Below are 17,212 nucleotides of genomic sequence, written 5' to 3' on the forward strand. Positions count from 1 at the left end.
CTTAAACAACACATTGTCCTCAATGCAAGACAACAAAAACTTAACCAAACAACTAAACATAATGCAAAAACTAAAAACGGGACTCCCCTGGTTTACAGGTCTGCGGCGTCTTCATCTTCAGCCTCTGGAGGAATGACAGGAGAGGCAAACTGGAAAGGGAAGGGCGGTGGATATGGTAGAGCAGCCAGAACAGCATTTTGATCAAGACCAAAGTGCAATGTGAGATTTCGCATCATAGCATCTAAAGCTTGCGAATTATGCGCCGCCACCATATTGTATGCATCCTGATATTGAGCGAAGGCGGTGAGTTCACGGATGGCATCGGCTTGGGAACGACGAGGAGGTGGAGGCGGCCTTTGAGGAGCTGGCGGTTGTTGGAAGCGGCCGTCCCTCATAAAATTCTTGACACGATGTGCCCTCTTGGCTTCGATAAAGGCGAAGTCGAGTGGGCGCTGAGGCGGCAACCACTCTTCATCATTCTGAACAACCACCCCGGTGCGTAGGCATAGACATGTGATAATCATGGGAAAATAGAGACCCATCGTGATATTATGGATGGACTTGTGGATCTCACTATGAAGAACACGGCCCACATTAATTGGTGCATCCACTTCAAGCGCATAAAGAAGGGTGGCGCGCTCTAGACTGAAATCGCTGGAATGTAATATCGGGATCAGACGCTGAATCACGAAATCATACCATGATGCAGGAAGCACACGTAAGAACCGCTCCTTGTAGAAATTGGGTCAACCCATGTAGCGCCGGGGTATGCCAGTTGTTCAAGCAACTCGTCCAAATCCTGGCCGGCTTGTAGGCTTTGTTAGAGCGAATCGTCTACCTTCGGTATTTCAAATAAAGCATTCAGCTCATGGGGTAAAAAGGAAATCAGCTTCCCCCGAACAAACGCTTTGCTATCGGTTCTCTCCGCTGCATTTGCATAGAATTCGCGGACAAGCGGCACTACAGCGGGTGGAGGTGACTCACAGAATTTTGCCCAACCACGCTCATGAATCGTCCGAACGATTTCTGGATAGGCCAAGTCTGCCTCAAAACCACGTTCAGGAATGGGTGAACGAATTACCTTGGCTTCGATGTACCGATCACGAGCGGTGTCATTGACAAAGAGCCCGGTGAACGCGGCATAAGAACGATCAACAGCCCGAGAAGAGGATTCGCCTTGGCGTCGGACACGTTTAGGCCCCATTGAGAGTAGGAAGATGATAGCAAAAGGGAAAGATGCAATTTATTGAACACCTTGCGTGCGAATAAGAATCCGGCAACTCCTTGAATAGCACAAGAGAAACAACGAAAAACGACGTCCGGTAGATGCCTAAGAGTAGAAAAGCCCGATGAATATAACCCACGACGAGAAAATATCGAGAAAGTCGACTGGCGGCTGAGCAAGGTTCCGATGAGAGAGAGGCCGGAGAAGATGATCGGAGAAGATTGCATCCAAGAAGTTGTTGCGTTGCCTCCGAGAGATCCCTGCGTATTGAAAAAAAAACGAACAAAGAATTAAAAAGAGAAAAAAAATTTGTAGGCAAAAATTTGGGGGTTAAGGGATTGAGCACGAGAGGGGGAAGGATGGGAAAGAAAGAAAGAAAAAGAAGGGAAGTCTGCGTTTTAATTAAGGAAAAAGTGTTGTCGCTCGATCTGCAAGATTTTACGGATCGAGCGACACAAAAACGTATAAAGCATTGCCCGAGCAAAAGTGCTTTCGCTCGATCGGTAAGAAGTTGCCGATCGAGCGAGAGAAAATGTTCCAACTTACTGTCCCGAGGAAAAGAGCTCTCGCTCGATCTGCAAGATGTTGTGGATCGAGCGAGGGAAAAATGGCCAACTTACTGACTTGAGTTAAAAGAGCTCTCGCTCGATCGGCAAGAATTTGCGGATCGAGCGGGAGATAAAAATTTTTTTTGGATTTTTCAGAATTACGGAAAAACAAGAAAAACTGGGAAATAAACTTAATGCTGAGGAAAAAGAAACGAAAATAAAGCGAAAGAATAAAAACGAGCAAAAGAAAAAGGGAAAGAAACACTGGGTTGCCTCCCAGTCAGCGCTAATTTGGAGTCAGTCTATAGCTCGACTGCATGCCGTGATTTATTCGACATTTGGCGGGGCATCGAGAGTGATATCGTGCTCGTCCCCTCCAATGTTCACTTGGACTCCTTCATAGTAGTGCTTAAGCCGGTGGCCATTCACCTTGAATGTTTTGGATATGTCCAAACTTTGAATTTTGACTGCACCATGAGGAAAAACATTAGTTACAACAAAAGGTCCATTCCAACGCGAACGTAACTTACCTGGAAACAACCAAAGTCGTGAATTAGCAAGACTTTCTGACCGACTTCGAAGTTCCGTCGAGAGATCATCTTGTCATGGAAGACCTTTGTTTTGTCCTTGTAAATTTTAGAGCTGGCATAAGCATCATTTCGGATCTCTTCCAATTCTTGCAACTGCAGCTTTCGGTGCTCGCCGCTCTCATCCACCTGCATGTTAAAATTTTTGATAGCCCAATAGGCTCTATGCTCCAATTCCACTGGCAGATGACAGGCTTTCCCAAAAATCAACCGATATGGAGACATTCCAATCGGTGTCTTGAATGCGGTTCTATATGCCCACAAGGCATCATCCAACCGTAAGCTCCAATCCTTTCTTGTAGGATTCACGGTCTTTTCTAGGATAGATTTTATCTCTCTGTTTGAAACTTAAGCTTGACCATTGGTTTGTGGATGATACGCCATGGAAATCCTATGCGTCACATGGTACTTTTTAAGCAAACTCGCCACAGTTCGGTTGCAGAAGTGCGTACCTCGATCACTGATGAAGGCTCTCGAAATTCCAAACCTAGAAAAAATGTGATGCTTGATAAACTCTGCAACAACTTGAGAGTCGTCAGTACGGGTGGCCTTTGCTTCCACCCACTTCGAGACATAATCCACAGCAAGTAATATATATATATATATATAACCATGTGAATTCAGAAAGGGTCCCATGAAGTCGATGCCCCAAATATCAAAGATCTCACAAACTAGAATAGGTTGTTGGGACATCTCCTTTCGTTGGGAGATGTTACCTGTCTTTTGGCATTGAGCGCACGACTTACAGAACAGGTAAGTGTCTCGAAATAAGGAAGGCCAGAAGAATCCGCTGTCCAATACCTTCCTTAACGTCCTTTTCGGCCCAAAGTGGCCACCACACGCATAAGAATGACAAAACGTGAGAATAGGGATTACCTCGCTCGTGGGTACACATCGACGTATTACTTGATCAGCGCAGTGTTTCCACAAGTATGGATCATCCCACACATAGTACTTTGCATCGCTTCTCACTTTTTCTTTTTGTGCCTTGGAAAATTCAGAGGGGAAGTCATTAGTAACTAAATAATTCACAATATTTGCGTACCATGGTAATTCGGTGCTCGCTGTAAACAACTGTTCGTCAGGAAATTCGTCTTGCAAATCCAGCTCATCATCAACATGAACTAGACGACTCAAGTGGTCAGCGACTTGATTCTCGGCCCCTCTTTTGTCTTTTATTTCTACATCAAATTCAGTCATCAGTAGTATCCACCGGATTAGCCTTGGTTTTGCCTCTTTCTTCGCCATCAAAAAATGAAGAGCTGCATGGTCAGAGTAAACAATAACTTTAGCACCAAGTAAATAGGAGCGAAATTTTTCTAAAGCAAAAACTACTGCTAAAAGCTTCTTTTCAGTAGTGGAGTAGTTTCGTTGGGCATCGTTCAGAATGCACAAAGCATAGTAGATAGCGTGCGATGCCTTCCCAACTTTTTGTCCCAATACCGCTCCTACGGCATAGTCACTAGTGTCACACATAATTTCAAACGGCTGGCTCCAATCCGGTGGTTGGATTATTGGTGCAGATGTCAAGGAGTTCTTCAATTTGTCAAAGGATGATTTGCATGACTCATTAAACTCAAATGACACATATTTTTGTAAGATCTTGCACATGGGGGACGCGATCTTGGAAAAATCTTGAATGTATCTCCTGTAAAAACCTACATGGCCAAGGAAAGAACGCACTTCCCGCACATATGTGGGATAAGGGAGAGACTGAATGATATCAATTTTAGCCCTATCTACCTTTATTCCCTTAGATGACACAACATGACCCAAAACCACACCTTGCCCAACCATAAAATGACATTTTTCATAATTTAAAACTAGGTTGGTTTTGACACACCTCTTAAGGACAAATGCAAGGTTAGATAGATAGTTTTCAAAGGAATCACCTGTTGGAACACTCGTTCTCTGATCACACGGATGTGATACCTGGAGCAGCGGAAGTTTAAAAATTTTATTTTTCGATATGGAACGATTCCATATCGTGGGTATCAAATCCTAACGATTAAAATTGTTGCAAGTAAAATATATAAATAATTAAATATTTTACCTATTCAAGCAAAGGCTTGATTATGGACTCCAACAGAATTTAATCTGCTCTTCTTGTAAATCCCGGGAACCGATGACTATCGCGATCAACCTCCGGAATTAAGTCCACGAATAGAAAACTAAAACCCTCTGATTGATTGCACTAGAAATCAATCAGATGTTTATTGAAGAGAATAAACAGATTTGATCTGTCAATTCAGAATGTAATTTTTCACAAAAGTTACAGACTGAATTATCTAAAAAAGGAGCAGAGGATTTTCGAAAATTCCTCTTGAAAATATATGTGTGTAATTCGAAAATTGCAAGACTGAAAAGCTTATGATTTTCGAACACTACACATGTATTTATAGATAATTTCTAGACTAGATTAAGTTATAATTGTATTAGGACTCTAACTGCTTAGGGCCCACAATCCATAACTTAAGCCCAACAAGCCAAGCCTGTTATTATAGAAATTAATATAAAATTCATCGTGACTCCGATTGATAAACTGATTTTACCAATGTGCACAGAAACCATTTCTGCATCTTTTGAAGTCAAGATAATTTTTCTGAATCCGAATTCAGTGATTTCCAAAAATGCCCTCCCTATGTTATTTTAGGAAATTCCACTCCCTTTTAGTTAAGAAGTCCAACTTCTCTTTCATTAAATTTAACTATCTCAATGGGGTTTGGTAATCCATTACTTGTTTGACCCTCAATGGTTCAGGGATACAGCTAGCCGTGGGCTCACAACTTCTTGTGACTCGGAACAACAATTTCCGACTTACCCATAGAATCATGGTAAGAGCGCCTAGCAACATCGCCCCATGATTTCCTAGGTATCACTGATAGTGCCTGCAAGAACCAGTATATTTTGGTTAGCGTACAGTACGGTCCCTTCATCCATATATCCCGATCGAATCAACAACCATTGGTGCATCGAGAGTCGTTCGAGATTCGATAACTATTCATTACATCTTGGAGATCAAATAGTGACATCGCATGTGTTACTAGGAAAACCGAGTAACCTAAAACATATCATGTACTCTGGCCAAAGATTCGTCACACTAATATCTCCTCAGATCGCATAGGATATCCACACTCGCAAGTATGTGGTGAATCCTTGACAACAAAGCATTGACTCCTATATGTGTCGTAACTGTACCCAATCCCGACACCTGATGACCCCAATAGAGTCGGTAAACGAGTCAAAGTACAGTACTAGCATATAGAGTCTCAATGATGTTTCAAATAGTAATGACTAATGGTGTACAACCAAAACCGCGGACTTTATCCACTCGATAAGTGATAACCACTTGGAAAGTCCAAATAGGGTAGTTCAATCATTCATCATATGAATATCCATTTGCATGCTTTGAACATCTCCATGTCCATTACCAATGAAACGTGGTACTTGGCATCACAAATGCTAGTCTCAATCTCGAGCGATCCTTATCCTTATTAGCGGACGACTCAATTGACTAGGAACTGTTTAGAATATACAGTGACTATAAGATGTGTTTCATAATAGTGATCTCTCTTTATTCACTATCTCATCTTACTTACACTATAGTATATTCAAGGTCTTTTTCAAAACATCAATAGTATATCACAATATAACAATATGAAGAAAGACAAAGAAAATGCCATTAATGAATGTAAATTATATTAACTTGGTTATATCACAATATAATCAATACGTGTTTGGATCTTTGATGAGACCTTGGTTCCTTTTCCTGAGCAATGGCACCAGTGTTGTCGCAGTACACCGGAACTGGACCAATAACTTCAGGAATTACGCCCAACTCTTGGACGAAATTCCTCATCCAAAAGGCCTCTTTAGCAGCAGCTGATGTTGCAATGTATTCTGCCTCAGTGGTGGAATCCGCTGTGGTGTCCTACTTGGAACTCTTCCAAGAGACAGCACCGCCATTGAGCATGAATACAAATCCAGAGGTTGACTTCGAGTCATCCACGTTGCTTTGGAAGCTAGAGTTGGTATAGTCTTCCAATTTCAATTCTCTTCCTCCATAAACCATGAATATATTCTTAGTCCTTCTCAAGTACTTAAGAATATCCTTCATGGCTTTCCAATGCATTTGACCGAGGTTGGCCTGATATCTGCTCGTGACACTCAGAGCAAAGGCTACATCCGGTCTGGTAGATATCATCTCATACATAATACTACCTATGGCTGACGCATATGGTATGTGTGTCATTTTCTCTATCTCTTTGTCAGTCTTGGGACACATAGACTTGGATAGAGAAACTCCATGACACATAGGTAGATGTCCTCTCTTGGACTCATCCATAGAAAACCTTTTCAATATGGTGTCGATGTAGGTTGCTTGAGTGAGTCCTATCATTCTCTTAGATCTATCTCTATAGATATGTATCCCTAGAATATAGGAGGCCTCAACCAAATCCTTCATCGAGAATCTACCTGATAACCATATCTTTGTTGACTGCAACATCCCTACGTCATTCCCAATGAGTAGGATGTCATCAACATAAAGCACTAAGAACGTCACCGCATCCTTAACTACTTTCTTGTACACGCACGGTTCCTCCGGATTTTTGATGAAACCAAAGTCCTTTATTCTTTCATCAAATTTCTGGTTCCAACTTCTTGATGCTTGTTTGAGACCATAAATTGATCTCTGAAGCTTGCATACCTTATGCTCGCTTCCCATGGATTTGAATCCCTTGGGCTGCATCATATAGATTTCTTCCTTAATGTTTCCATTAAGAAATGCAGTCTTCACATCCATTTGTCATATCTCATAGTCATACCATGCTGCTATGGCAATAAGGATTTTTATGTACTTGAACATTGCGACTAGTGAAAAGGTTTCATCATAGTCAACTCCTTGTCTTTGAGTATAACCTTTTGCTACCAATCGTGCCTTGTAGGTTAGTACCTTGCCACCAGGCCAAAGTTTTTTCTTGTAGATCCATTTACACCCTATTGAAACAATTCCATCGGGATGATCTATTAAAGACCAAACTTGGTTTGTATGCATCGAGTCTATTTTCGACTACATAGCATCAAGCCATAAATTTAAATCCGCATCAGAAATTGCTTCTTTGAAGTTTCTTGGATCACATCCAATGTCGGGTTCACTTTGATCCCCTTCAAGAAGAAAACCATATCGAATAGGAGGTCTAGAAGTCCTCTCGGATCTCCTAGATGTAGGCGTGTACACTGAAGGTTCTTGAGGTGTGGGATCGTTATTTTATATCTCAGGTTCTTCTCGAATTTCTTCGAGTTCCATCATCTTGTCTTTCTTATCTAATAAAAACTCCTTATCCATGAAGGTGGCATTCCTCGAAACAAACACTTTTGTTTCAGTGGGATGATAGAAATAATATCCGATTGAATTCTTCGGATATCCTACAAAATAACATAAGGTGGATCGACTATCCAACTTATCTCCCACTGTCTGCTTCACGTAAGCAGGACATCCCAAAATCCTCAAGTACGAATACTTAGGAGCTTTGTCATTCCATAACTCATATGGAGTTTTATTCACTACTTTGGTGTGAACATTGTTCAACAATAATACCGCTGTTTCAAGTGCATAGCCCCAAAACGAAGGAGGGAGCTCAGTGAAGCTCATCATAGATTGAACCATGTCCAACAAAGTTCGATTGCGATGCTCCGAGACACCATTCAGCTGAGGTGTCATAGGAGGAGTCCACTGAGAGAGAATCCCATTCTCTTTTAGATAGCTCAAAAACTCGGTACTTAAGTATTTTCCACATCGATCCGATCGAAGTGCTTTAATACTTCTACCTTGTTTGTTTTCTACTTCAGCCTTGAATTCTTTGAACTTTTCAAATGATTTAGACTTATATTTCATTAAATATAAATACTCATAACTAGAATAATCATTAGTAAAGGTAATGAAGTAGGTGTGTCCAAATTTAATACTGATACTAAATGGTCCACAAACATCTGTATGGATCAAATCCAACAGGTTTTGACTACGCTCAGGCTTCCCTTTGAAAGGAGATTTAGTCATTTTTCCTTTTAGGCAGGACTCACAAGTAGGTAGAGAGTTAATATCAGACATATCAAACATGCCCTCTCCCACTAGCTTGTTCATCCTCCTTGAGGAAATATGACCTAGCCTAGCATGCCAAAGGTTTGTCGGGTTTTGACTATCATTTTTTCTTTTATTTGTTGTTACCGGTTTATCAACATAATTAATTGGAACGTCTTTTAATTTTAAGTTATATAGATCATTTTCAAATTGTCCATTTCCAATCAAACATTCATTCTTGTAAATATTGCAAATCCCATTTACAAAATTACAAGAAAAACCATCTCTATCAAGCATAGAAACAGAAATAATGTTTTTAACTAAATCTGGCACAAATAAAACATCTGTCAATAGTAACTTAAAATTGTTCTGCAAAACTAAATAAACGTCTCCCACTGCTTTGGCTTCAACTCTGGAACCATTTTTGAGCCTCAGCTGGGTCTCACCCATCCTAAGCTTACGACTTCTTGTCATCACCTGCAAATCATTGCAAATGTGAGATCCACATCCGGTATCCAATACACAAGAAGTAGTATTAAGTGAAACATTTATTTCAATGTAAAACATACCCTTTGCAGTTCGCAACTGCTCGAGGTATTCCTTGCAGTTACGTTTCCAATGACCGGGTTTCTTGCAGTGATGGCAAACATCTCCAGATATGTTCACGTTTGAAGCTTTTGTATTGCCCTTCTTATGTGGTACAATTTTCTTGGGTGGGGCAGAACGTTCTTACCCTTTCCACTTGGCCCCTTCTTGGAGTAAGAAGAGGAGCCAACCAAGAGTACCGGTTTATCCTTCTTTAATGTGGCCTCATAAGACACAAGCATATTGACCATCTCTTCAAGGGTGACCTCTCTATCTTGTTCATATTGAAGTTCACCACAAATCCGTCAAACGACGAAGGAAGAGAAAAAAGTAACAAGTCCGCGTTTAGTTCATGCTCCAAAGTCAAATCGAGTGTTACCAATTTTTCAATGAGCCCAATCATGTGTACCCCATGCTCAAGGACCGAAGTCTCATCTCGCATGCGGCATGTCATGAGATCTTTGACGGTGGCATACCTCTCCGACCTTGACTGAGATCCAAAAAGTTCCTTGAGGTGCATGTGTATGTCAGCAGCATTCACGGCATCCTCAAATCGTCTCTGGAGTTCATCAGACATTGAAGCTTGCATATAGCATTTAGCCTTGACATCATGGTCCCACCATTGATCAAGTTTTGCCAATTCTTCCAGACTTATATTAGCCGGTGCTTCCTTTGGAGGATTCTTTTCTAACACGTAGAAAATTTTTTCCGAGTTTAGAACAATCTTTAATTTACAGAATCATTCCGTATAGTTTGCGCCAGTCAATTTGTTTTGTTCGAGAATTGAGTATAGTGGATTGCGCGAATTCATTGTAATGAAATACTGAAAAGAAACAGACAATAATCAGTGATTGTTTAATTAATTTACTAAGACATAAAATGTAAGGCCCGAGATTAATTAATATTAATCCAAATTTATTTAATTTTAATCCGAGTATATTTAATTTGGGAATATTAGAGTTTTGATTTAAATTCTAATACTCTTAAATTATTTAGGATTGAAATTGAATTAAAATAAGGGTCGAGGACCAAATTGCAATTATTGAAGAGTTGAGGGACTAAATTGCAATATTGATTGAAAGTTATCAGATTTGAATTGTAAGACTCAGCATGTGCACGTGTAACTTTAAGTTCAATTCAGAAAAATAAGAACAGAGAAGCCGAGATCATTTCTTTTCTTTTGGATTTTCAATCTTCAAAGTCTCGTAACTTTTGAACCGGTTGTCCGATTTTGATTTCGTAAATTTCTCTGGAATCCTTACAACGAGGGCTTCGATCTCGTGTAAGTTTTATGTTATGTTATTTGGATTTTGAAATCAGTATGGAGCAGATATCAGATTTTGAGTTCTTGATTATGTTTATCAACGTATATGCGATTCTATGTCAAAACCGGATTGAGAAGTTTGTATTACATGTATCCAATCTTGATTCCAGCATGTTAATCGATTTTTATAGCTATTGAGATGAATATTTGAATGATTTATCAGCTGGTTATTGACTTGAATATACGTATGATTGGGTTTTGAAGTTAGAAATGGTTTCGGGATTACGCCGGTTACCGATTTTCAATCGCTACGCCGTTTAATCGAGTTTTTGGACTATTTTGATATTCGATAGCTAAGCTGAAACACTTATCTTGATGATGTGAATATTATAGAATTTTATTCTTCAGTTTCAGTTGAGTTTGGAAGGCCAACGACTCGAGACAACGACTTTGAACCAAAGAAAGTGGATTGAGGTCTGAAATGCGATTGATTGACGATCTTATGATGTTTTCGACTTGTTTTTGATACAATAGATTTAAATGAAGTTTGATATATGTGTTATGATTGTATCTTTAAGATTTGAAGAGTTCAGAATCGAGATAAACGAAGGTATAATGACAACATCACGAAGTAGGGACTTTGAAACTCAAGAACGACTAATCTTGAGTTGGCCCGCAAAAACCACATACTTGTTTATGTTTTTGATTTGATTGTGATGTTGTCGATCCATCTCAGGTAGTGGATCTTTATATTCGAGTTGATATGATGCTATATTGAATCGATTCTATGCCAAGGTTGCGGTTAACCTTATTTGCGAGTCGTTTACGAACTCGTTAGATGGATATCCATGTCAAGATCGTTTACGAATCTTGATGGCACGAATTTATATGAATCAATTCTTATTCGAAGCGTTAATTTACTCTATTTGTTGAGTCGAGTTTTAAATAGAGTCGATATGATTTATTTAACGCCTTTTATATGTTGGTTATACTGAGAATCGTTTCTCACCGGAGTTTATCCGGCTGTTGTCTTGTTTTGTATGTGTGCATGACAACAGAAGAGGCAGGAGCTAGTCATCGACATCATTGACAGCTGGGAGAGAGTCTAGCACGTGAGGACTCGGGTTGTAGATGATGTCTTGAAATTTAGAAGCATGAAACTTTGGTTTAGTTTGTTTGGATTACATTTATAAAGTTTGAGATAATTGTTGTCGTTTACCGATCTTTAGCAACTTGTTGATGTAATGAAATGCATGTATAAATGCTTATGACCTTGTTTATATGTATATGCATGTTTTGGAATTGATATATCATGTTTTGGACCATGTTTGGTGATTGGAATTGATGGTGCACGGTTTTGACAGCACAAGAACTCCTCTGCAGAATTTCTGGAATTTGGGGGCCGCTCGATCCGCAGAAGTTGACGGATCGAGCGAGCCTTGTAATTTGCAAGCGGAGGATTTGAGTTTTTGGCTTGCTCGATCCGCAGAAGTTGACGGATCGAGCGAGGCCAAATTGTTTTCCATCCGAGAGCTGAGCAATTGTGCTCGCTCGATCGGGTGTTTTTCACCGATCGAGCGAGACACTGAATTTAAAAAAAAAAAAATTTACTTGGCTCTTGGTTTCTTAATTGATGTTTAATGAATGTTAATTGTTCATTAATTGCCCTAAGATGAGATTAGCAACCCGAGGTCCCCACAACAGGTGGTATCAGAGCATAAGTTTCTTGGACTGAGATTAGATGAGCAGGGTAGATCGAGTCTTCTATTCTGATTTATTTATTGCTTTCATAATTGTATGGTATATGATTGATTGATTACAGATATTAAATTGTCACATGATGCTGTGATAATTTGCGAAGAATATGCTATACAATGGTTTGAATTACACGCTATCTGGTTATTTGATTGAAGTACTAGCATGTATTATGAGGATGAATCGAAACTCGATCTTTTATGAAGGCAATGTGGACTGCAACAGACTTGTTGTAATTGAGATTGAACTGTACACTAATCTGTTTGCTTATCAGATATGCCTCCCCGACCAGCACCGAGAGTTAGAAAGACATTTGCTACGAATCAGCCTGAACAGATGAATGCTGCACAGGTCCCAGTGACAGTGTCTGAACATGGACAGGGTAGTACTTCTACTGATGAGTTTAGTGATCCTAATCCGATGGAGAAACTTCTGAAACGATTCCAGTCATTCCAACCATCGAAGTTGCACGGAACTGAGAATGCTGTGGAATGTGAGAATTGGCTGGAAGATATTGAGCAGTTATACGAGTCTATTGACTATTCAGATTATCGTCGTGTGAGACTGATTATTCATCAACTGCATGGCCTTGCCAAGAGTTGGTGGATAGCGACGAAGAAAGCATTGGAAAACCAAGGTACTGTGTCTTATCGCAAGGACAAAGGAGCAGAGTTTGCGAGTTTGCAACAGGGACAGTTAAATATCGAGGAATATGTTGCAAAGTTCACTAGCTTGTTGAAATTTTCTCCACATATTGCTGTTAGTGATGAAGCTCAAGCCGATCAATTTATCAATGACTTGAATTCTGATGTGTTTACACTTGTGAATTCAGGAAGACCGAATACCTTTGCTGATGCTCTGAATCGAGCAAAGGGTGCAGAAGCAGGGATACTGAAACAACGAGGAGCACAGTTTGTGCCACAGCCAGTGAGACAGTCCCAAGAGCAGCCACAGATTCCACCGCCACCTCGATTTGAAGCTGGAGGTAGCAGCAGTGGAAAGAAAAACTTCTTCAAAGGCAAGAGTAAACAGTTCAAGAGATCTGGTGGAAGTAGCTCTTCGAGTTCAAGTAGTTCCCGATAGTCTAGAACTGGACAGAAGTCTGATGTATATTGCACCAAGTGTGGTGGACGCCATACCAATGAACAATTCCGAGGTGTATTTGGAAGCTGCCACATTTGCAACAAGATGGGACACTTTGCGAGGGTATGTCCACAACGAGGATCTGAAGGTGCACAGGATACTGGATCATCGAGACCGGTGGGTCAATCTGCATCTTCTGTTCATTCGTTTCAACCACAACCAACAGTACAGAGTAGAGCAGGAGGAGGAGGAGGAGGTCAGTCAGTGAATCAACCTTCGAGGCAACAAGCACGAGTGTTTGCATTGACAGAAGAGCAAGCACAAGCAGCACCGGACGATGTGATTGCAGGTAACTGTTTTCTTTATGGTTATCCTGCCTATGTCTTATTTGATATGGGTGCGTCGCATACCTTCATATCTGAACAATTTGTTACGTTGTATTCATTGCCTGTTGAGTCATTAGCTACTGTAGTGTCTATATCTTAACCGTTGGGAAAAGGTATAGTATCAGTGAAGTCTGTTAGAAACTGTGTACTACAGTACGAAGGTAATGAAGTTGAGCTTGACTGTATCGTTCTTGGTTTATCTGATTTTGATTGCATAATCGGTATCGATATGCTAACCAAGTACAGAGACACAGTGGACTATTTTCAGAAGATCGTGAAGTTCAAACCTGATATGACTGATGAATGGAAGTTCTATGGTAAGGGATCACGAGCCAGAATTCCTTTGATATCTGTTATTGCTATGACTGATTTGTTACAGAATGGAGCAGAGGGATTTTTTATTTATGCAGTTGATATGCTGAGGACTAGTCCGAAATTGACTGATCTACCAGTGGTGAATGAGTTTGCAAATGTGTTCCCTGATGAGATTCCGGGATTGCCACCATTCAGAGAGATAGACTTCAGTATTGAATTGATGCCAGGTACACAACCGATATCTAAAGCACCTTACCGTATGGCACCGATCGAACTGAAAGAATTGAAGGACCAACTTGAAGATTTATTGGCCAAAGGATATATCAGACAGAGTGTATCCCCATGGGGTGCTCCGGTATTATTTGTTAGAAAGAAGGACGGATCGATGAGATTATGTATTGACTATCGGCAATTGAACAAGGCAACGGTAAAGAATCGTTATCCTTTATCTCGTATCGATGATTTATTTGATCAATTGCAGGATTCGTCGGTATATTCGAAGATTGATCTACGATCCGGTTATCATCAGTTGAGGGTTAGAGACGGGGATATTCCTAAGACTGCATTTAGAACCAGGTATGGCCATTATGAATTCATAGTCATGTCTTTTGGTCTAACGAATGCACCAGCAGTTTTTATGGGATTGATGAATAGAGTATTTCAAAGATATTTAGATGATTTTGTGATTATCTTTATCGATGATATTTTGATATACTCTAAGAATCTGTGTGAACATGCTGATCATCTCCGAACTGTATTGAGAATATTAAGAGAAGAGAAATTGTATGCCAAGTTATCCAAATGTGAGTTTTGGTTGCAGCGAGTTGTTTTTCTTGGTCATGTAATTTCAGGAGATGACATTTCAGTGGATCCGAGTAAGGTTGAAGCTGTGATCAGTTGGCAGAGACCGACATCTGTGCCAGAAATTCGAAGTTTTATGGGCTTGGCAGGTTATTACCGTCGATTCATTCGAGATTTTTCCTCGATAGCGAAGCCTATTACACAGCTTACACAGAAGAATGCACCATTTCTTTGGTCCGAGGCTTGTGAAAGAAGTTTTATCGAAATTATGAAGATATTGACGACAGCGCCGATTTTAATAATCCCTACAGGTACTGGTGATTTTGTTGTTTATTGTGATACTTCTCACCAGGGTTTGGGATGTATTTTAATGCAGAAAGGATATGTTGTCGCTTATGCTTCTCGACAACTGAAACCACATGAAGTCAGGTATCCGATTCATGATCTTGAATTGGCTGCAATTGTCTTTGCATTGAAGATCTGGAGACATTACTTATATGCGAGAAGTTTGAAATCTTTTCTGATCACAAAAGTCTGAAGTATCTGTTCTCACAATCTGAATTGAATATGAGACAACGACGATGGCTTGATTTGTTGAAGGATTTTGATTGTGAAATCAAATACTATCCGGGAAAATCTAATGCAGCAGCGGATGCCCTGAGTAGAAAGGTATGTGCTTTATCCTTGTCTACGGTAGGTGTATCTAATTTGATTGAAGATTTTTGTATTTTTCGGTATGTATTTGAGACAGATAGAAGGCCGATGAGAGTGTATGCAATCAGTGCTGAGCCACAGTTATTGATTCGTATCAAAGAAGCACAAAAAGCCGATCAAAATGTGCAGAAATCGATTGAAATGATTCGATCAGGACATCAGTCTGAGTACAAGGTTAGTGACGATGATATCTTTTATGTGAATGACCGAATAGTTGTTCCCAATATTGCAGATTTGAGACAAAATATTTTGAAAGAAGCCCATTGCAGTTGCTATAGTGTTCACCGTGGAGGCAGAAAGATGTACAACGACTTGAAGAGTCAGTACTGATGGAAACAAATGAAGTCTGATGTGACTGAATTTGTATCTAAATGTTTGAATTGCCAACAGGTGAAGGCTGAAAGAAAGAAACCGGGTGGCTTATTACAGAGTTTATCGATTCCTGAATGGAAATGGGACCACATTTCCATGGACTTTGTAACGAAGTTTCCACGATCATCTCGAGGATGCGATGCTGTTTGGGTGATCATCGACAGATTGACGAAATCTGCGTGCTTTATTCCTTATCAAATGACTTATCGTCATGATCAAATGGCGGATCTCTATATTCGATGTAGTAGCCCATAACCCAAAATCAGTAATTAAGGAAATTAATCATAATTACTTGGGTAGAGTTCGGAAGCTCCGAAGGTGAGTTCGAAAGTTCCAAACTGGATCGGAAGCTCCGAACAGGATCGGAAGCTCCGATAATATTACGTCAGGCATGATGTGTGGTTGGATCAGAAGCTCCGATCAGGATCGGAAGCTCCGATCACCCTATCCGAAGTCAACAAGTGATATTTTGACACGTGGCAGATCAGGATCTTCGGAAGCTCCGATGGCAGGATCGGACGTTCCGATCGAGGTTCGGACGTTCCGATCGAGGATCGGAAGTTTCGATCGTTGTCTATAAATAGAGGGCCGAGGCTTCATTTCCAATTGCCAATTCCGAGTATTTCCCTCTCCTTTCTAGTCTATTCGAGTTGTTCTAGCCTTCCTAGGCTTGACCCGGCGGTCGGCGAGGCGTTCGGAAGTCGTAGCAGAGTTGTGCCCAAGTTCTGGAGGCATCGACATCAAAGGGCTAACGACAGACGAAGTGTAGAGCAGACTATAGGCGTGGACCTAGAGTTGGTAGAGCTTGCACTGTTTTGAGATACGAAAGTAATGTTCGAGATATCCTGACTGAGTATGCATGTATTATGTGACTGCATGGTTTATATGTCATTGATTTATGCTGCATTCATTTGCATACTGAGCTATCTTCTTCGAGATGTCTGTTAGTAGGGTTTTTCCCTATCCTGTTAGTGGTTGGACTTCCATCGATTTGGGTCTGGCATATCCACTAGTATTATGGTATGAGAGCCACCTCCTGAAGCGACGGCACAGCGTGCTACATACCAGGGCCCGGTCTGTCTCTGTTATCTGATCCTTGACCTCGAGTTTATAGGGAGTTCACTTTGCATGCATGTATACTCATACTCTCGTACTGAGCGTTTTATGCTCACGTCTCATACTCTATGTTTCTGGACACCCTATTCCATGGGGCAGGTTTGCGATTGGATGAGGCGGGTGGATCCAAGAGGGGCTAGTCGGTGGTTGACCAGCTGGAGCTTCGTCTAGGATTTATTTCTGTTGTTTTGAGGTTGATACAGCTATTCGATTTGGTTGTATATTTTTTGGATAAATTACAGATTTCTTGACTTGGGATTGTATAACATTTATGGTTTCCGCAGTTTTATTCTGATATCTATTTAATTAATTTAATTGCATGCCTAAGTTCTGTTAGTAGGTGATCCGGGTAAGGGTCACTACATTTATGGTATCAGAGCAT

The 17,212-nt window shown here is 40.5% G+C and overlaps 1 pseudogene; it reads right to left on the minus strand.

The window, feature by feature from the left end:
• Positions 1 to 2,100: 2,100 nt before the first annotated feature.
• The window catches only part of LOC140888710 (uncharacterized), a 32,471-nt pseudogene continuing 17,359 nt past the window's right edge, over positions 2,101 to 17,212 (minus strand).

The sequence above is a fragment of the Henckelia pumila genome, chromosome 3 (assembly GCF_033568475.1).
Source record: "Henckelia pumila isolate YLH828 chromosome 3, ASM3356847v2, whole genome shotgun sequence".
Lineage (NCBI taxonomy): Eukaryota > Viridiplantae > Streptophyta > Magnoliopsida > Lamiales > Gesneriaceae > Henckelia > Henckelia pumila.